At 37.9% G+C, this 13,771-nt stretch overlaps 1 long non-coding RNA gene across 1 annotated transcript; it reads left to right on the top strand.

Moving 5' to 3' along the window:
- The first annotated feature begins 203 nt into the window (after window positions 1-203).
- On the top strand, window positions 204-12,620 carry LOC140344812 (uncharacterized). The gene is made up of 3 exons (XR_011923673.1): window positions 204-7,840; window positions 11,088-11,201; window positions 12,496-12,620. It is a non-coding gene; the product is annotated as an uncharacterized lncRNA (long non-coding RNA).
- The last annotated feature ends 1,151 nt before the right edge of the window (window positions 12,621-13,771 follow it).

Consider the following 13,771-nt stretch of genomic DNA (forward strand, 5'->3'; position numbering starts at 1 on the left):
GTGTTTCTAGCGTGGTTTGCATGAAATTATACTTTTACCCAAAGTATGGAGGTACTAAATACCCTTCACTGGATGAGATACCACTGATAGCCAGGGAACACAGTGGTGTTCTCCCTTTACCCCTAGCTGTTTGACTGGTCAATGAAAGAACAGAAGAGGAATGAAGACAGTTCTCTGCTTTCTTTTATTAGCATGCTAATACATTGGCTTGCAGCAGAATTGCATTTTTAAAGCAGGGCATAGACAGTGATGAGTTCCTGTACCAAGTATTTTTGGCAAGATCAGACATCAAATTTTACACCTGGAAATTTTGCAGATACCAGCCATCTATTCTTGAGAAAACATCTGGAGCATCCTGTGTTTCTTATGTCACTGTCAGGAAACCAAAGTACTGTATTAGTTTCTTTAAAGAGTATATAAACTTTACCAATATACTTCTATTCAGTCCCTTTTGGTCTGTTATTATGTAACTGAAAGTGTTGTGTTATATCTAATAAATGCAACAAAAACAGCAGTTGATTGTGCCAGAAATGGTACTTTCCGCCTTGTATTGTTATCAGTTACCATTGTTTCCCAGCTCTCCCTGTGAACAACAGAGCACTTTCTGTGTTGTGGTAAAGAGGATGGGCCTAGGTGTTTGAACAGATTTCCTAGAGTGGCAACTATGCCCTTTAATAAATATATATATAACAGTGAGCTAATTGTGTCACCCTTAAACAGAAAATGTTACTATGAGGATTGACAAGGTTAAAAAAAATCCAAAAGAAAAAAGACAAACAGATTCTGCCACTGCATTTGAGGACCTGTAATCTACAATATATTTGTTTTATTAGATACACCTGGTGATATCTAAATATCACATGGTTGCGTATCACTTGATCATTCTGTATTTATCGACACCTTCATGCACTGTGCTGAAGCTGATTTCTTGTTTGTAACAGAATTGCATGAATATGGTCACATAAAATTAGATAATCTAGGCAACAGACTTGTTTTGCATGTTCAGGTCCATTGTTGGCATTTCAGTTATGTGGTTTGTAATTACTCTTTTTTATTATTATTATTATTATTAATAATAATAATAATAATAATAATAATAATAATATTAAAACAGGATTTATATAGTGCCAACATATTAACATTAAATACTCTTAGCCAATCTTATGTCCTACAAAAAGTGCATGTGGAGGTAAGTCTACATGGGTTCAGATGGGGTAGTTGCCTCTGTGAATATCCATAAAACATCAAGCACATACATGCTACAAAGTTATGTTTGGTGTGCCTAGAGTATTCCAGTATTTCAGCTTCTAATACTAATACTACTAATACACCATGGTGTTTTGTGTAGTTTTAATCTGTTTCTTTAAGACATAACCTAGATCATTAATGACACGTTAGACTGTTTTTTATTAAAAGTGGTTGATGTGGTTAGGATTGTACCTGGTATATACTATATATCAATATGACATTTGGGGAGTTGCAATGAAGGTGCCCTTGCAGCAGTGGAAGGGGAGATGATCAAGCCAGTGGCTAATTATAGGAACTCAGAAAAAAAAACATTATCTTGGGAGGCACTAGCAGGAGATTGAATATGTCAGATTGTAATTAATTCTGCTCCCTGGTTTCACGTTGTCTGTGTGTGAATACAGGGTGCTACCAGGGAGAATACGTAATTAGCAGACAGATACTACTTGCAGTAGGCTTCACATCTGGAACAACTCAACTCTTCTAACAAAATAAAAGCGGTGTTGAAAATAAAACCTAATGCTGTTTATGTAGTTTAAAAAGCATACTTGTGAGCATCTGTGTCCTCTGAGCTATCCATCTATCCATCCCATCTTGTTTATGAACATTTACTAGTTTCAGATTTGACAATTTTATGACAAATATAGATTTAGCCTTAGCTAACTGTAAAAACATTATCCATTCATTAACCATTGAGTGTTAAGAGTAACTAATAAAAACATAAAACGGAGAGAAAACTCTATAGTACAGCAGTAAGCAGCAATTAATATCAGATACAGGAATATATACCAAGGTGATAGCAATACTATATATTGCAATAAATGTTCTGGCATTTTTCGCAGGTATCTCATTTTTTTTCTACATATTTATTGTAAGTCTTCTTTCAAAGTCCAGAATACAACAAGTATCTTGCTGGGTGTTAGCAGACATCCTGCATAGGTTCCCTTCACAGGAAACTCACCACGTTAATTGGTAAAAATATTACTTGTTGCTTTGCTTTCATCTCTGAGTACTTCTTCATACACTTGAGAGTAAACCAATGAATTACAACATGATTACACGATAGCACCTAATTAATTAACTCTGTAATTAATGTACAACTGCCACTTCATCTAAAGCACTGCTTGTAAAAAATAAAATACACATCCATTGTAAATTGGGAACTGCTTGGGATGTTCTGAGAACTAAAAAAGATCTGATTTGGGTAATTAGCAGAGAGTTAGTACAGCAGTGTGTATGATTTGTAGGAGGTTTATGTATTCTTTTTGATCCAGGATCCCATTCATATATGTATCATTGTGCTCCATTCAGGTTTTCCTAGCTGAGCATAGCAGTTTATTTTGTTTCTGTTTTCATATTTCACCCTGGATACACTCCTTTTTGATCTCGTTTTAACTCTGTACTAGTTACATTTTTTTGAAGCATGCTCACTCTCATTTCTGGTTCTATTATTATTCTTGTCTTCCATCTGCCTACTGTCACTCCCTCCCTCTATCCCTGAACAGTGAATTGCAGTCCCTCCAACCACACCGCAGGTCTGTGCTGTGGTCTGAAACGTGGGTCATCACTTCCACATGTTTTATTGTGCTGGAAATTGATGTCTGAGAGCCATTCCTTTGCAATACTTGTGTCAGAGATATGGCTTTGCAAGGGGAAACTTTGAGACATAAATTGAAATGGGAGGGGGACCTGCGTGACTTGCATATTTGCAGTCCTCTTTATTACATCCCAGCGGGGTGCTCTACAACCAGGACAGACTGATGTGTTACACACAAGGGACCAGGTAACAGTAGACTCGAGGGAAAATTATGTGGTGGCGGATTCCCAACACTCATGGCCCTTTAGGGTTTGAAATAATCCCACAGCATGTCACTAGTGTCTGAAATTCTCTTTTTCTGGAATGGGGTTAACGTGCATATTAGGAGATGGCTTGCAGAGACAGTGAGAGAACTGAAGTTCCCCCCAGTAGAGCCTAAAATTTGTGTGGTCAATAGTTAGAACAACTGTATGTAATCTGCAAGCTTTTAGGTATGGATCATTTCACAGAGTCTTTTACTGCTGTTGGAGGATTAGCATTTTTGCCTGCAAGCTATTTTTAATAAACTGATCAGTTAACTTTGCGGTGGGACTGTCAGTGTTTATGCTTGTTCATCTGCCTGCATCAGTGGAGGGTAGAATAAGAAAAGGACACTTTATGTGGGAGGCCTGAAGTGGATGTGAACTGGAAAGAGGCAATGCTATCACAAGCGGCTGGTAATAGGGAAGATCACAGCCCCTTTTATTCACATCAAAGCTAAGCAATCAAAACTGCTGCAATACCACCAGTATAGCCAAACAATATCCTTTCCTCCACCCAAACAGTAGCAATTGGATTGCAGAAAATGATTTCCATACATCAGTAAGTGAAGAGTTAAGGGTGGAATGCTCTGCCATTTTGTTCCCAAACATATCGCCTGTGTGTTGGCCACAGAGCTCTCTCTGCTTCTCTTTAAACACGGCTACAGATGTGCATGGTGATGAACCAATTTCTGTGCTTCACTGATATTCCTCCCAGAGGAGGTGAGCGGGAGACTCACACAAGCTGTTGTTGCTCCTGTCTGTGATTTTTTTTTTTTGAAAGAGGTGCAATCCAATATTAACTCCTTGCACTTTTTAATGTACTACCAATATCACTTTTTATTTAGTAGTCAATACAAGAATAATGGGTTATTTGAAAGCTGTAATTTTGAGGATTGAAAATTGAAATTCCAGTTGGTTGAATCTCTGCGTTCACTTAGTTTACAAGCAGTACAATGCCATGTGTGCATACTTACATTTCATTGTGGTACATTCTGTTTAATACACCTCCTAAGCCAAGATTTAAATTTATAGTTCAGTGGTATACTATAGTGAAAGAGGAGCTAAAGATGTCATAACAGAACAGTCCCCGACAGATCATTACACTGAACCACCTGAAACATTCCCTATGTACATTTTTCTACTAAATGTAAATACAATAAACTATATTGTCACAGTTTATATAGCTGCTATCTTAGATCCAGGAGGACAGGCTTCTGTTCTTTTATTTATGGGTGCCTGTCTGATTCACAAGTTCTTGTGTTCCCTACAGGTGATATATTGATTATGCTACATTCAGTATCAGTCATATAATATGCTGTCTAGCCTTTGTGGTTGTGTTCTTGTCAGCGCTTCATTCATCCACCTTCTCCGTCACTCTTGTTTTCCAAAGCTCCTGTCACCTCCTTTTTTGTTATCCTAATTTTTTTTTTCCTCTGCCCATAATACATCCCTCTTCTCTCCTTGCCCCTGCTTTGGTTGTACCAGAATTTGCTATTTTCCTCTGTTGTTCACCTCTGTGTGTTTAAGATCAGTTTATTCTTTAGAGTGGCTGTCAGTGTGTTTGACTGCTGCTCCTAAGCTCTCTGTTTGCAAGCCCTGGAGGTGTGAAAGATGGCAGGGAATGGGGAGATAGTTAATCAATAACCACAAGGTCATACAGACAGTGTCAGCTTTAGTGCTCCCTGTTAGGAAGCAGCAGCAGAGGATTTGTAGGGACTTGTAAAGGCTTAAAGGAACACAGTGCAGACTGTCTGGACAGCACAGCTTGATTTTTTCTTTGGTAGGGAATGGAGACATCTACTGGTAAAAGCATAAAATGCTCACAATGAACAAAGTGCTTCTTTACAAATAATATCATTTGCACTAAATAGAGATGGGATACTTTCTGATACTTTAATAGACCATTAAATCTGGTATACCTGTTACATGTTCGAAAGAGTCCACAAATTGGTAGTTTATATATGAACCAACTTGCTCCTTTCCTTTCTTTTCTTTTCTTTCTTGTTAATTCAATAAAAATACACTTTTACTTTTGTGTTTTTTTTAAATAATATCTGTTTCCTCCTGGAAAGTGAATTTAATTTTGAGCATACATTAGTCATTGCTGGTTGACCATTGATTGCCTGTGTTTACCTCTTTCTCTCACCACTCCATGTGTGGGCTGCATTGCTCTCCTCAACTCCTATGGGGGCTTTATAAGAGGCGCTTCTCCCTCCCCAGCAGAGTGAGGTACTTGTTTTAGAATACATTTCTCATTGCAGACTTGTGGCTTGTAACTGAAAGTTGGCAATTGTAAATCAAAATCTGTTTGCAGAACTTTGCAAGGGCTGCTTCTCCCTTCAGGAGGGAAATTTTGATTTAGACTATGTTGTTTCACAAAGCTTGGAATGGGAAGGAGGAAGGTACAGAACACCTGAAAGCACACTAGTTGTCCCCCAAATTTTGGTGCTGATGGATTCTGACACCATTGCATCCCTATGGCATATTGACATCACGCGGGCGTTATATGTTGCAGATGTCATTGTATCATGGGGAGCTCACAGCATTGGTTAAGTTTTGTTCTGATTACAAGTCAGGATGGAAGTTGGTGCACTTGTAGTGTTATGGTAGTGCATGTTAGGACTGGAGGTAAGTGATATTTTTTAGCTCTAGAATTAGGCCCTAAGTAGACTGTCAGAAAAGCTTTAAATATATAAACCACAATTATCAGTTTATTCGCTACCATTTGGTCTCTTACACATACATTTGAAATCATTTTGGTATATCTGTTTACAAAGTACAAAAAAAAAAGGATCCTGGCAAAAATTGTGTGAGCTGTTACCATTCTGTGCTCTGGACGCACATTTATTGGCATTGTTCTCAGCTAATGTCTGAGCTGAATGCCTACTTTAATATTTTTTGGGATCAGTGTTCTGTAATCCTGTCCTAGGATAACAACTCTGTATAGATGCAGTATCCTGCGTGCAGGACAGGATGAGCATTACTGGAGGGGATAACCTGGTAAAATTAATGAACCCTGAACAAGTAAAACTAATACAAATCGGGTGGCATTTAAATACCTATTTGGATACGTTAATACCGTAACAAATAATTATCCTAAGTGTAAATTTTTTAGTTGTTTTGCTCCCATCATCTGGTGCATGGAATGTAGACAGAAGGAATGTATCAATATGATGGTTACAGAAAGATATCCGTCTTCACTCAGTATTCTTTGTGTGTGCACATGTATACATACAGAAGGATTAGAGGTGATGGCTGCACCTTTTCAATCAATGCAAAGTCTTATGTTGTGTCTTCCTCCGGAGCCCCTGGGAAGTAATATGATACACAGCATTAATACAAGGGGTAGTGTGGATGTAATAACTTCCTCACCAGAGTCTTAAACTAGTGGTCAGCGCTGCTCCATCATCAGAGGCTAATCCTCCTGAATGTGATTTACCGTGGCCTGCATCACTCCTGCTGCACAAAGTGGAAATAAGGATAAAACAACATAACTAACCCAAAAATGCTGTTCCTGATGAACTATAGGGCAGACTTTAAAAATGTATATGTGGTTGTTGGAGAACGGCCTTTATGTTGTGTTGCAGGTGTTAGTACATATTCAGCTTAATTTTCTTTGCCAGTTTATTTAGCATAGCAGATAAATGGGAGGAAAAAATATATACACATCCATTGGTTTGTGCACAAATAGAAGGTGCCTGTGACTTATAATTTTTTTTTTACATTTTCATTTTCAGTAAAGTACATTGTGACAGTTAAAGTTACTCTATAGTTAATTTAAGTATACATTGTGTGTTGTTTCTCATCTTGCACACAATATTTTATCTATTGTTTTGTAAATTTTTTAAAAGAAGACAATATATTTTAAACAAAAACAATCTTCAGCATCAGGTCACTTGTCTCAATGGTAGCGTGGTGATAAAAATCACTTATATGAATGTTTATTTCCTGTATGTGTGTGAAGTGCATCCATTTCTGGCTCTGTGAGGTCTGAAGGCTCGGAGGCATTGATGACAAGTGATTTACACTGTACCCAAATGTCAAGAACAATAAATACTAAGTTGTGGGAAGATTTATTGACTTTTCTCTCCCTGGAATGGGATTCACAGTAGGGAGGAGTAGATTAATCCTCAGGAGTCAGGAGAAAGTCTTATCAGTGCATGGAACAGACTGGCACTCTGTGCTGGGATAGCTCACAGTGACAGCAGCCTACATGTGCCTGCTGGGCTATCAGCATTTGTTTGGGGGTTCCCCTGCTTGAGTCTACCAGAATATATGATACGAACTGGGTGTGAGACAGTCAGTAAATTTGACAACATTTTTTGTGTGGTGGTGCAAAGTGTACCACTGCAGGAAGGCTCCAAACCTTTCCCAGCTAACCGGGGGCACACACAGAGGCCCCAAGTCAGTTCTGCTCAGGGACTACTGTTGGTTATGTTCACTGCTTTTCAGATCTTTTGTAAAAAACTAATATAACTAAATCCAGATGTTTTTATTACATGTATTAAAAGTCTTCTAATTTATTATTATTCAATACTGCAAGCTGTCAATATATCTGTACATATCTTTTAGTATTTTTTTAATGTGTTCATTCTAAAGCATTCCCCAATAAGGAAGAGTTAACCTGCTTTTTTTTTCTTGTAGGTTTGAAGACCTTTCATGGCTTTCAGGTAGAAGCAGAGCAGTCATTGTCAGGATGAACTCTATGGACAGGCATATACAGCAGACTAATGACCGTCTGCAGTGCATAAAACAGGTATTATGACGTTTTATGTATTTATAATATATAGCCCTAGATATCAATAATACCATTTAATTTTTTACAAAAGTAGCAGATTATGGGTTGTAGTACCAAAATGATGAAATTGTGTGCCAGTAGAAGGGTATAGAATGTGACTAACATTTAAAGTACTATAATATTTCTAAAACGAATCTGTCAGCACACAAACAACCTTACATAGGGTTTGGTGTTTGTTCTATATCAAGATGGATAAAATATCAGGTGTGCATATGGCATAGGGAATGTACTGATAGGAGAAGAGAGCAGAAATCTGACCTCAACTGTTGCTGCTCCTTCATTGTTTAGGGAGGTGACCTAACCATCTTCCTTTAGCTAAAGTGGGGAAAAGAAATATGATATGGTTGAAATATTGGTGTGGCCATGCTTGTTTTTTTTGGTCTGAATCTGCTACTTTGGATTATAATTAAATATGAGAGACTTTTCTTTGTATCAGTATGTTAAATACCAATAACATATACAATATGTTAAATGTTAGTTCTTTATAGACTGTGTGTTTGCTTGAAAGGTACTGAGGTGCTAGGCTGTTGTTAATATTGTTAACTACTATTTATTTAGTGCCGGCATATTATGCAGCGTTTTACAAAGTCCATTTTAATATCAATGGACTTTGTCTATCTCTTTTAAAATAATTGTGAGGTGTATAATGGAACCATCTCTGCTTTATTTTGTCCTTACCAGATGTATTTTAGCAGATCTCTCCAGGATGTAGTACTTTTAACCATAAAAAAAAAATTGTTCCAGGAAAGTGTAATATATTTACATGAATAAATAATATATCTGTTATTGTGCTGAGCTGCCAAAAAAACTGTTCATGTTGTGTTGCCTTAACTGGCGTTTTTGTGCATTAGGTTGTGCTGTAATAAAGCAACCCATTCATTTTGAATAGGCTGTAGGTGAACACAAACATGGAAAAGAAATGGACCAGCGCCATATAAGCTGATAATATAAGGTGTAAAATTTGGAATTCTCATGTTTAAAAGGCTTTTTTTTCTAAATCCCCATGCTAGGGCTGGTCACCCAGCAAGGGTCAGCTAGGGTTCACTAATGGCCAGGCTTTTTGAGTGATCTGATAAATGACAGTGATGACTTATTACAAGAAAAGAACCCCCAGTACTGTAAAGGGTATTACCTACACAGGACAGTGCCTACAAACCTCAGGTTTAAACAAAATACAATAGGGCCAAAAAGGCTTGTATAAGACTTTTTTCATTGAGCAGATCAGTCTTTTCACACATCATAGGACAGCTGCTACTATAAAGTAACTTTCTTATTTCTCGAAGTACTGTTTGAAAATAGGAAAGCCCTAACCACACATAGATTTCACCTACATGCTGTTCATAGTACCCTAGTACTGGATAATCTAGACAAATTCTATGATCTAATAGGTCACAAGACATGCAGTTATCTAGGAAAAGGACAGACTTCAGCAGCAGACAAATGTTATCTTTTTTAATATACTGTGGAATGTAGTGTAGTCTGTGTGGGTAGAGTCATATGACAGATTTGTAGAGCCAATCTGCAGACATCAAGATGATCCCACACATCACTTAGTAAACCAGTGTGCCCTGGCCAGTTTTTTCCAAGGTTAATACAAAGACTCCTATACATATATATTATATTATATATATATATATATATATATATATATATATATATATATATACATACATACATATTACTATTGCTCATTGCTTCACCTGGTTGGCCTTTTTATAAGACAATGTTCTTGATTCGTGACATCTTTTAAGACAAATCCTTATTGCATATACTTGGAAATTGTATGGGCCAAGGAGGGTCACTTTTACACCAGCTCTTCCAAAAAATGGCTTGTGGACTCCCAGAACATTATACATTTACTCTTTGTATAGGACAGCTGGCATTAAAAGGGACATTAGGAGCAAAATTGGCGCTATGACTATAAAGTTTGCATACCTCCTTAGCCGTAAACACTCAGTTTCGTTGCCCAGCACATATACCAGTCCGCTGTAGACAACATTGTGGGTGGCCAGATCGTTTGCAAATCAGGTTGTCCACAGCCAAGTACTAGATTTGTTTGATGGCTTGATATGCCCATGTATGGCCATCATAGAGTAGTTAGCAGAGCACTACAGACAAAAGACCTCATTCAGTAATTGTAGGCCGTGAGAACAGCTGCCTATGTCTGCATTTTTGTACTGGCAGCTTTGCTAAAACATTGCACATAACATTTAGGTCCGGTATAAACCAAATACCTGCTTGCTCCCTGAAGTCTTAATTTAAAAAAAAAAACAGTTATTTTATTTGTATTGGATAGAGCTGGGAAGAGTCAAAGCTTTTGTCTTGTTTTAACTACCAATTGTGTGTTTATAGGGAAGATTTCCCCTCACTTCCTGTTGGAAATTGAAAACAACCTTTTTTTAATTGGCAAGAAAGGGTCAGATTTTTTTTTATTTTCTTAGGTGCCTTTTTGTCCTATTGATGCCTACATCCCTTATTTTATGCAAGAGTGTCACTTAGACAGGAAGTAAGGGGGAAAATTTATTGAACTCCAGGAAAAATGAAAATTAACCTTTGTTGTAGGGGTGCATTGTAAAGGTTAAATATTTATTTTGGCTTTGAGTACCAGTAAAAAAGAAATAGCTTGTTCATTGCTTCAATAAGGCTTCCTCCATTCTTGTGAGCACTCTCAAGAAGCTTCTTCTTTCAGATGCTTTGTTCATTGGTTGCAGGCTCATATACAATACAAATAATTATATTCAAGACAAGCAATCAGATAAACGTTTTTACTGATACACTAGCCAACAACAAGCATTTAACCCTAGTGCATAGAAGTCCCAATGCTTTATTTTCCTTGTAGTTCAGCTTTTATGTAGTTACAAGCAGAAATAAACTGTGTGGAAATATTGACTCCTTTCTGCTTATCCAAAACCAACAAGTAAAAGCCTCTCAAAAAACAAAACACTTTGGGTGGAGTTAGGCTTGAAGGATTTATAAGCATGTTTGGGTCAGCAGTAGTCTGAAGCGTGTATATATGATACCAAGAACACACATTCAAAATTAATGTTCGTGGTTGGTTTATAACGACTGGGCTATCTGCTCATGACAGGTTTATACATTTATAGGAACATAACAGAGGGATCTCTACACTGCCATTGTATGTTTGTAGCTAGCCATTGACTGCTTATTAGATATTCATGTCGCTTTGTGTTTTTGTTCCTTTCAGCACTTACAAAACCCAGCAAACTTCCATAATGCAGCTACTGAGCTCTTGGACTGGTGCGGAGATCCCCGAGCATTTCAAAGACCTTTTGAACAGAGTCTCATGGGCTGTTTAACGGTATGTTTTATGACCCATCATGTTCTCTTCAGTCTCTGACTTTCTGCTTGTAATTTATCTCTACCCTGATTTTTCCATTCATCAGGAGAATTTTGAGGGCAAAATTACTAAACTGGTGTATCAGCCAAACTAGTTTTATTGTTCATGATACTTAATCAATACCAGTTGATTTCTCTTTACTAATTGTAAAACAAGGTGCAAACTGAAACCTAAACGCTCTAAAACTCTGGCACTAACGACAGGGACCATTGTGTCCTTCCCATAAGTGCAGGCATTATGATCACATTACAGGGTCATTGCGAAGAGAGATCCTTAAGATGCACACAGTGTAATTAGGGGGCATCTGTAGGTTTGCAAAAGACCTGGGTCCCCCTTGGCAAACCTAGGAGAAAAAATTCATCCCAATACTCAGAGTGTAGTTGTCATGATTATGTTCAAAGAGTTAGTTGTACAAACATAGTAATTTATAAAATAAAATTTATAAATATAATTTATAAAATGTTTTGATCAGTGATAAAGTACCTTCCTGCACTTTGTTCACACCCTTCCTTCATTGTTGCTCAGTGGTGAAATGCCATTTCACCTTGTGCTGTTTGCTAATGGTACTGCAACTCCCCGTTGGATAATGGTGAAGTACGCAACCTCATTGTGATGTAAAGTTGTAAAGTGCATGTTGTTGGTCAGTGCTGAAGTGCCCTGTACCTTCATACATTGATAATGACTGGTGAAGTGCCCCTCTCAATCTTACATGGCTTTTTATTATTAAGTGTCCTTCATTTGCATTAGGTCAGTAGTGAAGTTCTTCTATATTGCTGTGTGGTTGGAAATTGCCCCCTTACGTTGGTCAGTGGGAGCTAAAAAGATCATTGATGTCACTCATAAATTACTGGAAAAGGAACCATGCTCCGTTGCTTCTCATCCCTTAGCATTTCTAAGTGATGCCTGTTCTGGACCTATAGAGGATTTTGTAGAATGGCTAGGTGTTGCTAGACCCTGAATGCCCAGCAGACAACCCATGACATGATGATGAGTTTTAGAAAAACTAGCAGGAATCAAGTGTTTTTTTTGTTTTTGTTTTTTTTAGCATTGTGTTAAAAACCTCATCCCTAAAAATGTCCACCAAACTCTTCTGCAGTTTTAATGTTTGTCATCTTATACTGACCATCATGTCATTTACTTGATAATTTGTATTTACTTTTTGCTTTGTGTAGTTATGTATATTTTGAACACTGTAAGAAGGTTGACAAACACCATGTAGATTTCTCTGCTAAGGTCATTTTTCTTCATCCCGCAGGTGGTTAGCAGAGTAGCCGCACAGCAAGGCTTCGATCTGGACCTTGGATACAGACTCCTTGCTGTATGTGCAGCCAACAGAGACAAGTTCACTCCCAAATCAGCAGGTAGGAAGCAAGCAATTAATATTTACGTTTTTTTTCCCTTAAACAGGAGATTGTCTGCTGAGTGCTATGCGCTGTGCAAGCCAAGACCTGCAGTGTATATTATTTGCACATTGTTGCTTAGTAACAGTTTACTATGGTGGTTACCTGCCAGATCTGCTTTGTTTCTTAACTCTTTAATAAAATGACCCTCTGACAAACATGCAGTGTTAAGTGTTCATGTCTGTCGTGAGCAGGATTTTTAGTGCTGGTAGTCAAGACAGGTTCAGACAGTCCTAGTTGTGTAATATGAGGCGACATCAGTCTACAAAACATTAGGCCTTACTGATTTTGTATTGAATAAAGGGAGAAGTTGCTTAATTTAGACACCTCTGGTCAGTTTTCTGTACACAAAATTGTTTCAGTTTTCTTGGGGTTAAACAGACTTTCAATTTTTAAGCACAGGCCAGCACATCTCTTTTGCTTTCTGTTGCTCCTCCTTGGCATGGACTAGAGGAAGGTTAGCATCTCGCTCCAAGGGTTTCCACACTCACCGCCAAGGAGCCTTTGAGGTCAGCTGTCTCTGTAGTGATTTATGACTTCAAATTATGTCTGGAAAATAAGGAAGGGAGAAAAGGGTTTCTGTGTAATTTTGCCATTGACCTGCCATCCTTGTGTATGTTCTAGTCACAAATCAGAGGAAGGAGTTCATACATGCTGTGAATGAGTCATTAGGACCTCACTGCCAGCAGAAGCATTTTGTATGCACATGGTGCTGGTAAGCCCTGCTGAACTGGATCCAGCCCAAGTTATGCAGACAGTGTAGTTGCCTTGTTATAGCTGTGCAGGGTGAAGAAATCTTACACTGTGCTACAGTATAGCTCCTGGCCAACCTAGCAGAAAAAAATGATGGTAGTGGGGAGAGACGAGAGGCATAGAAAGTTAGAGACTGGAGAGAAATAAATAATACTAATAGCTGCGGTGAGCTCCGTTAGTACGTCTTCCTATTCAGCATACTTTCCTTTACCTATTCCTGAATACACCTCTCCTTCACACGTTGGGCCTGATTTATTAATGCTCTACAAGGCTGGAGAGGATACACTTTCATCAATTAAGCTGAGTGATCCAGCAAACCTGGAATGGATTTTTTCAAAGTCATTTGCTACCAAATGTATTAAATTCTGGACCAGAACC

This window comes from Pyxicephalus adspersus, unplaced genomic scaffold (assembly GCF_032062135.1).
Source record: "Pyxicephalus adspersus unplaced genomic scaffold, UCB_Pads_2.0 Sca36, whole genome shotgun sequence".
NCBI classification, from domain to species: Eukaryota; Metazoa; Chordata; class Amphibia; order Anura; family Pyxicephalidae; genus Pyxicephalus; species Pyxicephalus adspersus.